This window comes from Onychostoma macrolepis, chromosome 21 (assembly GCF_012432095.1).
Source record: "Onychostoma macrolepis isolate SWU-2019 chromosome 21, ASM1243209v1, whole genome shotgun sequence".
NCBI classification, from domain to species: domain Eukaryota; kingdom Metazoa; phylum Chordata; class Actinopteri; order Cypriniformes; family Cyprinidae; genus Onychostoma; species Onychostoma macrolepis.
Window position 1 is genome coordinate 22,972,967 of NC_081175.1, and position 14,215 is coordinate 22,987,181.

Consider the following 14,215-nt stretch of genomic DNA (forward strand, 5'->3'; position numbering starts at 1 on the left):
GATATTAACGTCTGTCGTCTCACTAAATGAGGACATAAATACATGAACAACATCTCCAGAACTGCTCTGAGAGTCACTTCATGAGCATTCGAGCGTTTCATTTGAGAAAGACTATCCTCACGGTCAAAATAAAAGTTCGGTTTCACTTGAAGACATTGGGCAGAACATAATAGGCTACTACTACTAAAACTATTAAAATCTTATCTTTAAGGAATAATCATACAATGTCTTCAATGTTATTATCAATATTAAATTCTTGATGACTGCTAGTTGTTTACTACTAGTAGTGAACTTATTCTGATCTACTTGGCAGAATTCAAATGAGCCATTTTATTAATCTAGATTAATTCCAAGATTACAGTGAGATTAATCTAGATTAAAAAAAATTATCTATGCCCTCAAAATTAGCGCGTTAACGCAGGCGATTATTTTTTTTCAGTTTAACGAGTTAAAAATATTTAACGCAATTAACGCAGGGGCGGGGCTACGGTTGGCCACCCCACTCAAAACTGCTGCTTACAGACGCGCGCTCCACTTCACTTCAGCGCCAGGCGCGAGTCAAACGAGAGCGGAAACGGTACTGGGCTCGCGCTCTTCCATTGCACGCACAAAGGCGCTGGCAATAGCCTGTATTCCTTCATATCAAAGCGGGAAATAAACTACGTGCATGCAATGTCGCGGTCAGTTAAGTCATGAAGTTACCAAAAAGGCGATTAAAGCTGCCTTAAAACTGTGCATGCATGTAATATATTTTATATGAGTCACATTTATGAACATGTCTCTAAAATGGTTTTCAAAAGTGTCCTGGAGCAGCCCAGCACTGTCTCCCTCATCTAACACACCCGATTCAACTCGTCAGCTCATTAATAGAGACTTTAAGACCTGAAGTGGGTCAGAAAAGGTGAAGAGAGTTGAGAGAAAATATGATGTGTGTCAGATCAGCGCTATGTTCAGCAGCGACAGCTCTTGATGAAATAGCAGCCAAAACAACCTAATAACCAGCTGCTGTGATGTCTGTTCGTTACAGGACAAAAGAAAAAAAAAGAGGAAATCAATAACTTTTATATAGCTTTAAGGATTCATCTGTATTTAATTTAGAATTTAGTGTTTGATAACTTCAATTTCAATTTCTGTATATTTCTGCTGAAGGACACAGGTAAATATGACATTTATTATAATGGGTTTATGTGAAGATTGTTTTAAGTTCACTTAAATTAGAAGTTATTTTTTTAAAGTCTAATAAATGTTAAAATTGATAGCTCTCAATTAGACTGTAATGTTGAATGGCTATAGATCATAGTCTATATATAGCTATAGTATATAGTCTACAGTCCTAAGAGCAGTTTTATAGAGAAATCAGTAGTATTGGTGTCAGTGATACTGTACGTCCTTCAGTCATTAAATGTCTGTTGTTTGTACATTCATTTGAAGATTGAATGTGAAATTATTGCAATATAAAAGTATATTTAAAAACGTTAATGTTAGGTGGGATTAATCGTGATTAATTTCAGAAAAACGTGCGATTAATTAGTTAATTTCTTTAATCGATTGACAGCACTAATATATATATATATATATATATATATATATATATATGGGACTTTTTTGTTTAATTTTTCAAAAAATAATAAATGTCAAGAAATCTTCTTTTCGAGTCGATTTAGAACAGTTCACTCTCGCACTTCTAATTTTATAAAAAAGAGAACAAAAAGTTGACTGGATTAAGTGGATATTTGCTTACAATCCATTTAAAAAGAACTCAGCAAATCCATCCATCATTTTCAAGCGCTGGAGGAAGTCTATTAAGTTTAACACCTGCGTGAGCTGCTTGTGAACGATTCTGTACTGCAGGTGCTAACATTTCTAGACCAAAAGCGTATGAAAACACTAAAAATACAATAAAGAACTTAAAGTACAAAAAAGACATTTCCATTTAGCGTTTAGGGTGTCAAACGCGGCAGCGAGGAAGCCGGACTGTCACACTGCGAGTGTGTGTGTGATCTGAACCGATCAGGGAGTTTGTGTGTGAGGTGTTCGGATCTCTCCTCCTCTCACACACTTCCTCAAACACGCTCTCCCTCCCTCTGAGGTCGCAGTCCTTCTGTCCGTGTGTGTATCGGGAAGACTCATGTAGTGTGTGAGGACTGTCTCAGAAGTGTGTACGTTGAGGGGCTGAAGTCAAAGCCCCCAGTGGCCGTCCTGAGAGCAAACGGAGCCAGTCGATTTCCCCAGAGACTCCAATGCAGATGGTGTGAGCAGTGAGGGGAAAAGTTTATGACAGCTCTGGTGTTTTCGGTTCACGGCTGCCCCATGGAGCATTTTGATTTTACGGTTGCAGCTATAGACTTTTTACCGGGCTTTTTGACTCAGTAATGCACTTGTATCGGACAGAGTCACGTTCGGGATTGAATCTTGGATCACAGTGAATCCTGTACCGGTCTGAGTCACGCACTGGATTTGTTTTGTCTTTTATTGACATTTTTCCCCACTGCGTTTCTGTGGACGTTCTTTGGATAGCAGTTTTTAAGGTAATAATAGTCTGTTTATAGTCATTTGGATGCTGCTAATGATAAGTTGGCTGTGTGTGCATGTGGTCATTTTGCTGTTGTGTGTATTTTTTTGCTTGGCTGTAATGTAAAGGTCACCCAGCTCCAGAAATTTTGTCTATGTGTGCATGTGTGTGTCATAGCCACAGAAACACATGATGAATCAGTGTGTATGTGTATGATGCAGTTGCTTCTTCCCTTTTTATTTATATATCTATCTATATTTTTTCTTTTTTATGAAATGTCATGCAGCTGTGTGTGATATACTGTAGCCTACTTAAAAAGGTATAAAATATATGGACATGTTAACTATCAACTACTCATATACCTTTAAAACAAGCCATTCTAATAAGTTCCATAGACCTCACCGTTGGACAAAGCTAGTTTCATATTTCTACAGCTGTTGTCTATTTGACAATTTGAAGGAGAAGTGTTAAAAATAGCTTAGATGTTCTCCTTTTCCATTCAAAAGTACAGCATTTTTATTTACTTATTTTTGGGCTTTGTTTGAAACACTTGTGGTGGACATCCAGAGGTTGGAGTTCTCAGTTTGAAGTACTTTGTTTCAGATATTTATTTATTTTCTAATTTCAGACAGTATAATAGACTCAAATGATAGTAAGACCATAGAGTAATAAATAAATGTGGGTAGCAGAGTGTGGACTCTGTTAAAATGTTTGAGTTTATATGGAAATCTCTTCTTTTGTTTGCAGAATTGGGCAAATCTGAGCACAGTTTGAGATTGAGATCTCCTATGAAACTCTAAAGGAGACACAAATGAGATTACCTGGGCCTTTTTCCTCAGGAGATAAACCAGGGCATTTAAGCCATTTGCTCTTCTTTTATTCCCATATCTACAACAATTGAGATATTAAAGAGGTCTTATTCTATAGGCAGATAAGCATTTTGTGTACTAATAAACTCACAGTGAGTTAACTCAGCAGTTTTGAGGTTTATGTTGAGTTAGAGGAGGTGTGGAGGAGAGCGGCACAGGGGGAGAGCTAGATGGAGATGCAGATAGAAACTAATGAAAGGAAGAAGCAGGAACGAACAACAATCTGTCAGCTCACTGACACTGTAGGAAATGATATCAGGAAGAGAAGAGAACGCACTGTTCGGCAATAATTCACAAACAGAATGGGTTATGCTGTATTTCTCTGTGTTTTTAAATATTTAATTTTGTTATCTATGAGAAACAGTTAAGATACTAAAGACATCTCACTCGTGATTTGTCTTTTTAAAGGGTAACATCATATTCAAAACGTTCTGGAGGTCCTAACCCTCTTCCAATCTCCAAACCTTATTACCACACATTATGGTGCTTTAACGTTGATGGAGGAACATTATTTGCCAGTACAGAGAGAGCGACATCACTGTGGCTATTTAGAGGACTGATCTCCTTTCATTTTTCCCCATCAAACCCTCTGTGACCCAATGCTGTGATTGTGTTTGTGATGCGGGCATGTCTGTCTCTGTCTCATTCAAGCATTGTGCAGACTGCAAACCATCTCATCGGATGGTTGGGAGCAGTCAAAGTCAGAGCAAAACAGTTGCATCACTTTTGCAGCTACACTATTAAAAGTAAGGTTCTTTATTGGCATCAGTTGTTCCATTAACATCCATGGAACTTTTGCATCACACAATAGGTTCTTTACAGTGGATAACAGTTCCTTAGATTATTCAAATGTTCTTCACACTTAGAAAAAAATGGTCCTTTTTAAGAACTGTTCACTGAAAGGTTCCTTGGAGAACCCAAAATGGTTCTTCTATGGCATCACTTTGAAAAAAAGGCTTTTTGGAACCTTTTATCCTGTCGTATTCATTAAAAATTGACGCTTCTGTAGATTTGCAAGCAATCATGGCAGCAGTAATTCATCAGTTGCTAAAGAAGTGATGGAGAAGAGTGTTGTAGAGCCAAGGCTAGTTTAAAATGTCTGCTGCTGGCTACTTGATTTGACAATTTGAAGAAGGAAAAGTGTTAAAATAGCTCAGACGTTCTCCTTTTCCTTGCAAGAGTAGAGTGTTTTAGGGTTTTATCTTTTTTTCGAAACGCTTGTGATGGGCAGAGTTTGAAGTTTTCAGTTTTAAGTACTTTGTCTCAGATGTTTTTCCTAACATTTTTAAAGAGAAATACATAATAGATGAATTTGGAAATACAATAAGAGTATAGAGTAATAAATAAATGTGAATAGCATGGCATGGACCATTTCAGCTTGGGGGAAATTTATACTGAAATCATCATCTTTTTTTTTTGTTGCCCATTCTTATTTATTTATAAAATTCATTTATAAAAATAGATGTTTGTGTAATTCATCAGTTGATTATGCAATGATGAGGTACAGCGTTGTTGTCAAGCGCATATTCAGCATTTTTGGGAACCAATGCTGTGCCATAATTTCTTCAAGAAGGCACTACAGAAGGCAACTGTCTTGAATTATGGTCTGCAAAGTTCTAGGTTTGGCAAAAGTTTCTCACCTAGTTGTGAAGGTCTGGAGACTAAGAATATGGTCTAACTTGTCTAAACAGTCCAAACCTCAAACAAAGAGGCAGTCGGGGCGGGCCACTGAACTGGAGTCAGTCATTCTGCCAAATTACAGAAAGGACACAGCCAAAGCCATCCCAATCTGAAGGTGGCTGCAGTATCATCATCATCATGCTTAAATTAACAATTGGATTCCCGAGTTTGTTTTTAGCAACTCTGTTTCCCTTATTCATACGAAAAAAGCCAGCGAGGTGCCTCGAGGCCAACGCCCGTTGACTTACCAACCACTTCTGCTAAAATTTCCCCGAATGAGTCAGAAAGTCATATGCCTACATGCATTTTTCACAGATATAAGAAGGATTCCTCAAGGAGTATTTTAATAAATCGAGAACCTCACATTACATTAGTTGGAACCTGACTTGTGACAATGAGACAGATATACAGTGTGACCTTTTTCATTTCTCAATATACTTCACCAAAACATTTCAGTCATCAGGTACTCAACCTAATGTCAATTTAAACCCTTTTTTCTCTTCTAGGTTTTGCAGTATGAAATAACTGTGCAACTAAAGTGGAGGGGGATTGGGCCCGTCAAGCTCCAAAACAGACAAAAAGTGCCACAAAGGGACTATAAAATCTTGTATATTAAAACTTAGTGAATGGAAAACATAGTCCATTCAACTTTTTGTATATGAAACAGTATCCTGGACACGGTTTTGAATAATAAGGGGAAAATGAGTAAATTATGCTAAAATATTAATTTTGGGCTGAAATATTCCTTTACTGTTGATATATAGTTCCATGCAAAAATTCTGTAAGATTTTTAAACTTTTTTGAAAGTCTCTTATGCTCATTGAGAGTATGTTTAAACAACAATGATGCGCTAAAAATTTAAGTTTTTCCTTTTTTGACAAAGTTGCTAAAATGATCCATTCATACGGATCCATGAAAATGGCTAAAAATATTGTATTTTGCCTGCCAGGCCAGTAGATGGCGATGCCACTTTGTAAACACTGTGCACATAACTATAGACTGACCGTGCAATATATATGCACATGACCGTTTTCACAAATTTGCCGGTCTATTTTGACGGCGACTGATAATGTATTTATGTCATGCCAGATGAGGCTTGTGCAGCCTGAGTGAGTGTGTGAGAGAGGCTTGTGCAGAAATCAAAACAAATGAGTGCAACAGCACACACAGAAAGTTATAGATGCATACTGCGGTAGTAAACAAAAAAAAAGGAATTTATAATATATAATTTAGGTACGCAACATTGCACAAACAAAATGCTTCAACATGATTGCAATGTGATTTTATATAATGGTAGTTCAATAAACAAGAAGTTGAAATTAAGTGACTTACATTTTAGACACAGTATTGACTGTTGTTGCTCAATTTCGCTGATGAAAATAGTTCCAATCAAAGCTACAGCAGAACTGTTTTGTGTCTCCGAGCAACACAGCGGTGTTTCGTTACTGAATGAAAATCGGAATCGGCAAAAATCGGTATCGACAGGTCACACTTACAAAAAAAACAGAAATGGCCAAGAAAATTGATTGTTTCCAGGCTCTCAAAAATGAATGTATGCATTTATTTTAAAAATGGTAATATTGTAAATTTAGCCATTTCTCCAGTCTTCAGTGTCACATGATCCTTCAGAAATCATATGCTGATTTGCTGCTCAAGAAACAGCATTTCTTTTTTTTCAGTACTTTTTCCCCAACTTTTGTAACATTAGAAATGTCTTTACTGTTACTTTTGTTCAATTTAATGTATCCTTGCTGAGGAAAAAAACAACAACAAACAAAACTTACTGACATCAAACATTTGAACTCCTGACACATTCAAGTTGAAAAGTTGAGAATAGAACCAGGAAGTGGAACCATTTCTACTTTTGCTAATTCTTCCGAAACATCTAAAGTTGAAAGGAAACAGAAAGCCCTTATGACATTTCCATATGAATTAAGTGAGTATAATGTCATAGAGTAGATGGCTGAGTTGAGAACAGAAATAGGAATTGGAACCATTTCTACTTTTGCCAATGCTTCTAAATCATCTAAAGATGAAAGGAAACAGAAAGCCCTTATGACATCATACTCACGTAATTCATATGCCACATGTGTCAGTCAAACAGCAGTCGAACCTTGACCTTATACCTGACTGTGTGCATGCACTCTGCCAGAAAGACGTCTCTAACATCCTTCTGTGGTTTTGGCAGGTTTTCTCCAGAACAACACACTGATACGTGCCTCAATCCTCATATGTAGAAGTTTTGCCAGACTGATAGATATTTTTATATTCTAAGCATTTAAAGCTTTTATTTTTTATATACACTGTAATATATAGCATCGTATCGAATTAAATAACATTTGTCTTCCATAGATGAATGCTTTTTTTCCACTAAGCTCATTTGCAATGCATTCTGGAATTGCTTAATCCATAAAGGATATGAATTTCATTCCTTTCATTTTCTGTGCTAAAATCTTGGTACGCAACCTGACACTCAAGGTCATAACGTGGCTAAAATACACAATTCCGTCTGTGTGTCTTTTCAAACATCAATATCTCTAATGCTCTCTGGTCTGGTACAGGGGCATTGTGTTTCACGGTCAGTTGGGCTGAAAGTGGCCATCAGCATTAGCAGACAGCATTAGCTGTCAGGAGCCGCAGACAGAAGTGACTAGCAGCTGTCAGACTGAAGCACAGACAGGCAGAGAGACAGACAGACAGATGGCTGGGGTGAAGCCTGCAACGTGCCCGTTTTAGTTCCCTCACTCACAGACACACAAAGAACTGGCCGATATAAAGAATGCATGACCACTCAAGGGATTTACTGCCCTTTGGGGCGACTGAAAATGCCAGATTAATGCATCTTTTCCATCTTAATGCTCCTTTAATAATCAATGTTTTGTGGGTTTTCTTGGTTTTGCACAACAATGGCTGTTATTTAGTTGAAGCTCCAGGGATCAGATTTCTAGTTGATGAATCTGGTGCAGGTGCACTGAACTTTTAGCTAAGATCAGTATATATGTGACCCTGAATCACAAAACCAGTCTTAAGTCACTGGGGTATATTTGTAGCATTAGCCAAAAATACACTGTAAGGGACAAAATTTTATTTTTCTTTTATGCCAAAAATCATTAGTATAGTAAAGATCATATTCCATGAGGATATTTTGTAAATTTATTACTGTAAATATATCAAAATGTCATTTTTTATTAGTAATATGCATTGCTAAGAATTCATTTGGACAACTTTAAAGGCGATTTTCTCAATATTTAGATTTGTTTGCACCCTCAGATTCTAGATTTTCAAAGAGTTGTATCTCGGCCAAATATTGTCCTATCATAACAAACCACACATCAATGGAAAGCTTATTCATTCAGCTTTCAGATGTATAAATATCAATTTTGAAAACTTGACACTTAAGACTGGTTTTGTGGTCCAGGGTCACATATAAGACCATAATATTCTGGGCCCTATATTGTTCAAAGGTTTGGGGTCACTAAGATTTGTTTTGAAAGAACATTTTACGCTCACCAAGGCTGCATTTATTTGATCAAATACAGTAAAATTGTAATATTGTGAATTGCTATTATTTCACAATATTTGAATATATTTTAAAATGTAATTTATTCCTTTGATGGAAACACTGTATTTAAAAAAAAAAAAAATACTACTTTTATTTACAAGGATGCATTAAATTGACTTTTACATTGTTGTTACAAAAATGACAATTTCATATAAATACAAATTTATATGAAAATGTTGTACAATACTTTGTATACGACTTTCAGTGTTCAATAGCAATGCAAAAATTATATATATTTATATTTATTTATTCAGTAACATAAATAAATATTGGGTAAAATTGGGTTCCATTTAAGCTAGATTTGATCTTTTTTTGATAGTTTTTAGTACATAGTTACATTTTCATTTTGCATCCATTCACCATCTTGGCTAAACATTTAATTGATCTCTTTGCAGTGCATTCTGGATTTTACAAAAGATACATGAGATAATTGCAAAATGACATACAGTATCTCATTATTTATGCAAAACAGTGATCCCAGGCATAAAATTGTTGCCTAGGTGGCCAGAACTCCCCCCCCGAACACAGCTCTTGAGCTAGAGAAAGTGGTTCTCAGTAATAAAAGGGCCAAACAAAGCCGTGTCAAACACTGAGGCCAGCTCTGTGTGCTCAGCCCTGTCACATTCCCATGTGCAGAGTAAACATGCTTAGCAAGCACAGAGTGTTAAGCGTGAGCAGATGCTACACTCAGCTAACAGGTACAGAAGAGAGATCTCAAATTACCACATTTATGGTCTCTTTCTAGTTCATAAATATGTGTTTTATAGGACGAAGATATTTAAAGATATTTAAAGTTGAAATATTTATACACAGGAAAAAAAAATGGTATAGAAACAATTTTCACTCAGAAATTGATAGTCAATTTCACAAATTACAAAGAAATGGCAAGTAGCGTTGAATGAAACATGACATTTTGAAAATCCAATGGTTATTTTATTCAGAAAGATGTCAATGAACGTGCACCAAATATTCAAAATCAAAAAAGAGGTCAAAATAAATGAGGAGAAGCATGAAAATATCTTATCTGTTAATCACATATATTCTAGATTTGTCACAGGATGCCCAGGTTAGCTGCAAAACAATAGGTAATTGGCTTCATCAGTTTTTCTTCTGTGAGAAAAACAGGTCATATTCAATTTTAGATGGGAAATCTGAAATCACAAAGTAATCACCTGCGAGACACACATTTCCATTGGCATAGGGCTTGCAGGAAAAGTCTTGTTGTCAAGTAATCCATTATATCTGATGGAGATGTCTGTTACAGAAGATTGCACAGGATGTTTTCTTCATCCGTGTGCCAGGGAACACTAGCCAAGCATTGACAGAAATTTCTGAACATAATTGCTGGGATCTTTCTGTTTTTCATTGATCAATGTTGGCAGACACATACAATACACAATCTTGTCTGTCCATTGTAATGAAAGCCAGTGGTCTTTGCTCTAAGTAAACCGTCCATTGTTCACTTATTCCAAATGGGTGGTTTAAAATGTTTATTCGTTCTCTAACATTGATCAGAAGCGATTAATAAAGTGTGTGAGTCATTGGCTGAGGTTTCACTGCAGTGAATGACTGGATCTGCATGTTAATGTTAGAGAAACTTTCACAGTCATGCTGCAGTTTCTGCAGAGAACAGTCCAGAGCTTTTACTTGTTAGCAGAAACATAGATGCTGTGGTTATAAAACTTCATTGATCTGTGAATGTACAGCAAGTTGTCATTTAACAGATGCTTTTATTTGAAGCTATTGGCAGCACACCTAACTCATAATTGGTTTTCTTCATTGGTTGTTTGACAAAAGTCAGTCTAAGATGAAAAAAGGGAGCTCCAAAAAGCAAGCCAAGCTCAAACTGTTGATGGCAATGAGAAAAGACTTGTAGGATTGCAAAAGTGTGGTCTTACAATTGTCTGGAAGTGTTTTGGAAGGAGTACATGGTAATCTTGGACCTTGCAGATGGTTCGCAGATTTTGAGAAAAGCAAAGCGAGAAAAAAAGAAGACCACTAGAAGAATTTTCTGAATTTTGCATTGCAATTTTTTGTTGTTTTTGCAGTATTACATGCAAATAACTCACATTGTAATAAAATGGCACTAAAATACTAAAAATTTAACTCAGTATGCTATTTTGGTGGAAATAATGTAGATTCCTGCTAAACAATCTTTTAGGGAACTGAAGGATTTAGGGGATTTTTCAGTGAGGGATTCTTGTCAAAAAGGTGTTTTTAATTTTTAAATATGTTCATTAAAAATACCAGATTGTTGTAAAGTAACCATACATTTATAGAGATGTATTATGCTAATGAGGAGCCAATTGTTTTTACCTATTGTTTGGTTACCATATAGTCTAAATACAGATACCACAGTTAAACAATTGAAGATTTATGGTGAATTTTCATTAGGTTGGGGATCAGTGTGTTCCGGTCAGATCCGCAGTCCTGTGAGAGATTGTTTAACCATCTACATCGGGATTTTGTTCCCTCTGGAGATTTTCTTGAATGAATGTTCCTGTTAATGGACATTGTTCTCATATTCCCACAGACAAACACATACACAGTCCCAAGGTCAAAGAGTGTGAGATATTCAGTGTATGATTCCAGAATTGTGGTATACAAAGATATAAACAAATAAACAGCTGCAGACTGCTGTAGTAGAGAGAGGAAACTGAACACTCACATTTTTTGATAGTTTGTTTACTTAACACGCATGTATAAATTCAGCCAAAGAAGCAAAATCTTGATGTCATTGTCAGATTTTATTACTGATTTGAAATGTATTATTATTGAAACAAAGGTATGCATGACATATGAGTTCTGGCAATATGACAAGCCGATAATGAACCGATAAATGGACCAACTTTATACTGTTTTGTCTAAAGCTTTAAAATATATATATTTGAAAAACGTTAAAATGTAACAATGTTTGTAAATAAAATAAATGTTTTACATATAATAAATGTATTTAAAGAGTAACTTTTTGATATCTGTTTTTTTTTTTTACACTACAAAAAAAGAAAAGAGATCTGATAAAAAATGAGTATTAATAATGCATTTCTATTCAGCAGACTGCAGGGAATATTTAATTCATGAACCTCATCAATAAACTCCTTTATGCCAGACAGAGAGGCTGTGCGAGAGGACAAGTCTGTCTCCGTCATCAGAAGACCAATCATCCGCCCACATAAGTACACAAACACACACACACACACTCATTCACACACAGAGACGCGCCCCACTCAACGCCCAACTCCTCACCTCCGCTATTAGCTTGTTAGCCCATTAGCCTCATCAGTTGTTTGACATGATAATAGAGGAAAAGAGCGAGGCTTTTCTAAATCGTACAAAAGGAAATTATGCAAACGTCAAAATTGAGTGCAACTCCAACAGCAGAGACATTAGATTTCATTCATCTCTCTAATGTGTATGCTAACACTTTATTAGCTGTAATTATACACACGAGGTTGTTATGTAGCCTTTTCATCATGATTAGGCCTATTTTATACAAAGCAAACAGGAAATTATATTTTTTACATTTTCTGATGCTTACACAAGCTAAACTTTTAAGTTGCTACTGTGTTGTGAATGGTTGCCAGAGTGTTATTTTGCGGTTGCTAGAGGATTTTGGATGATTGCTAGGTGGTTATTTACCAAGCCCTGCTAATGAGAACAGCAAACAAATATTTTTTTTTAATCATATTTGGCATCTGCAGAGCATCCAGGTCATTATCTTTGATTGAGAGAGGGATAAAAGTTGTTTCTGTAGTATGTAATGGAGATTTTGTCTCTGATTATTGTGGTAAGAGTCTGTGTTTGATGTTTCGAGCATTCCCTGCGTCCCTGTCGCAGCTGTTGGGTCTTCAGAGAGGAGTTTATAGATGGGAAACTTCAGTGACGCCCCACACAGACAGTAGACAGCACTAATATATCACAGAGCCTTAGACTTGGCATGGTGACAGAGTTTTACTCTTCTGTGTTCATGCTGCTCTGTATAGCCTCATTCAAACCAGGTGCATTAGAATAATCAAATCTCAAAAACAAGCTTGTAGAAGGTCTTTGGACCCACTAATAAACAGCATCTATGTGGAGTGGCCCTACTGTATAGGAAGCAGGTGACAAAAATCAGTGGTTGTGTATATATTTGTACGGTTATGTTCTGAATGAAACGCTGACTGCATTGATTGTTTTTGAAAAATAATATGCGAAAACATTGTTGTACAATGACAGTTTCAAACTTGAGTATGTTACATTGTCACATGACCACATTACATTGCATATTTCATATGGTATGTATCATGTGTTTATTTAGCATTTTTAGCACAATTTAGTGTCAAATTCTATGAATTCCTGTTAGTGGTCAATTTTTCTTTAATAATGTGACATATTTCTGAGTAGAGGCTTGAATTTATTCCATGAGAAAACGCTTAGGGCTAAATTGTGAAATGGTTGAATTCTGCTCCTTTCCAGAATGGATTTGGGCCTCTATAAATTTGCTAAATTGATGCCTAAAAATAGCTACAGTATTTGGCTGATACGTAACATAATCATAAAGTTTAAATGATGTCAGTGAGACAAAAACATGTTTTGGATAACCTGGGCTCATTGGAAAAACGTGCCTGTACCTACATTTTTGCAGAACTCCAAAACTCCAAAATGTACCTATACATACATGCAATTCACTGCAGTTTCCAGTTTAAATGAACACTAGAGGCAATGAAACACCTAAAACTTTTGTTTGTTTTCACACAAATGATCATTATGGGGCAGATTATCAATTAATACAGACTATGACCTGAAACTCCATGATTTGCATCACTTAACCAGCTCCATGGCTTTTCTGATGTAGTAAACTTGCTCGGTAGCACACCTGGTACAGCGTTACACTTGCGATGTGGAGTCTTGTGAAACAAAAGTCATAATACAAGAGCTCAAGGATCTGTAAAAGCAGGCTAAAATGTCATATTGTTTCTTGAGTAAATGCTTTTTAATTCTCAAGTTTGCTTTGGTTAACACTACTGGTTAGGTTTAGGGTTAGGATTATGATAGTTGCTACACTATTTTGAAATGCGTAAGAGCTGCGATACATACAACAGCCAAGATAATAAAACATTGATAGGTTCATGTTTTTTGGGGATAAAATCGATGCATGCAATGTAAAACTATTTTGCAGAAATGTCACCACAGGCACCTTTTTCCATAAAAAAAAAAATTGTGCGCTCAAATGAAAAAGATGCATTACGGAAGTAAATTGAGTCACTTTTGAATTCATCAGATTAGATATTTCTAGAAAAAAATTGGATGATATTACTTGGAGTTTATTTTTGGAAATGAAAAGTCAATTGTCAATTGCACATTGCACTCTGGGATACAGAAGCTACTGTATGTACTTTGGCAAATGCAGTATGTCACCCTGGTATTCCATGCATAGAGAAAATTTGCATACTCCACACAGTTTACATACTGAATGCTGCAGATATAATAAGAGTAGTGTGACAGTATACAATTCCAAACACAGCTTTAGTATGTGTTTATATGTATATGTGTGTGTGTGTGATGGCAATACATCAGAGACTTCAGCAGGGTCTCACTCTGCTCCGCAGCCCT

General features: G+C 36.1%; 1 protein-coding gene across 1 annotated transcript in view; it reads left to right on the forward strand.

Moving 5' to 3' along the window:
- The first annotated feature begins 2,102 nt into the window (after positions 1 to 2,102).
- Positions 2,103 to 14,215, forward strand: part of arhgap24 (Rho GTPase activating protein 24) — a 123,529-nt gene continuing 111,416 nt past the window's right edge. Inside the window, exon 1 of the mRNA XM_058758727.1 lies at positions 2,103 to 2,528. The gene's annotated coding sequence lies outside the window, so the exon portion shown is untranslated. The remainder of the gene's footprint in view (positions 2,529 to 14,215) is intronic.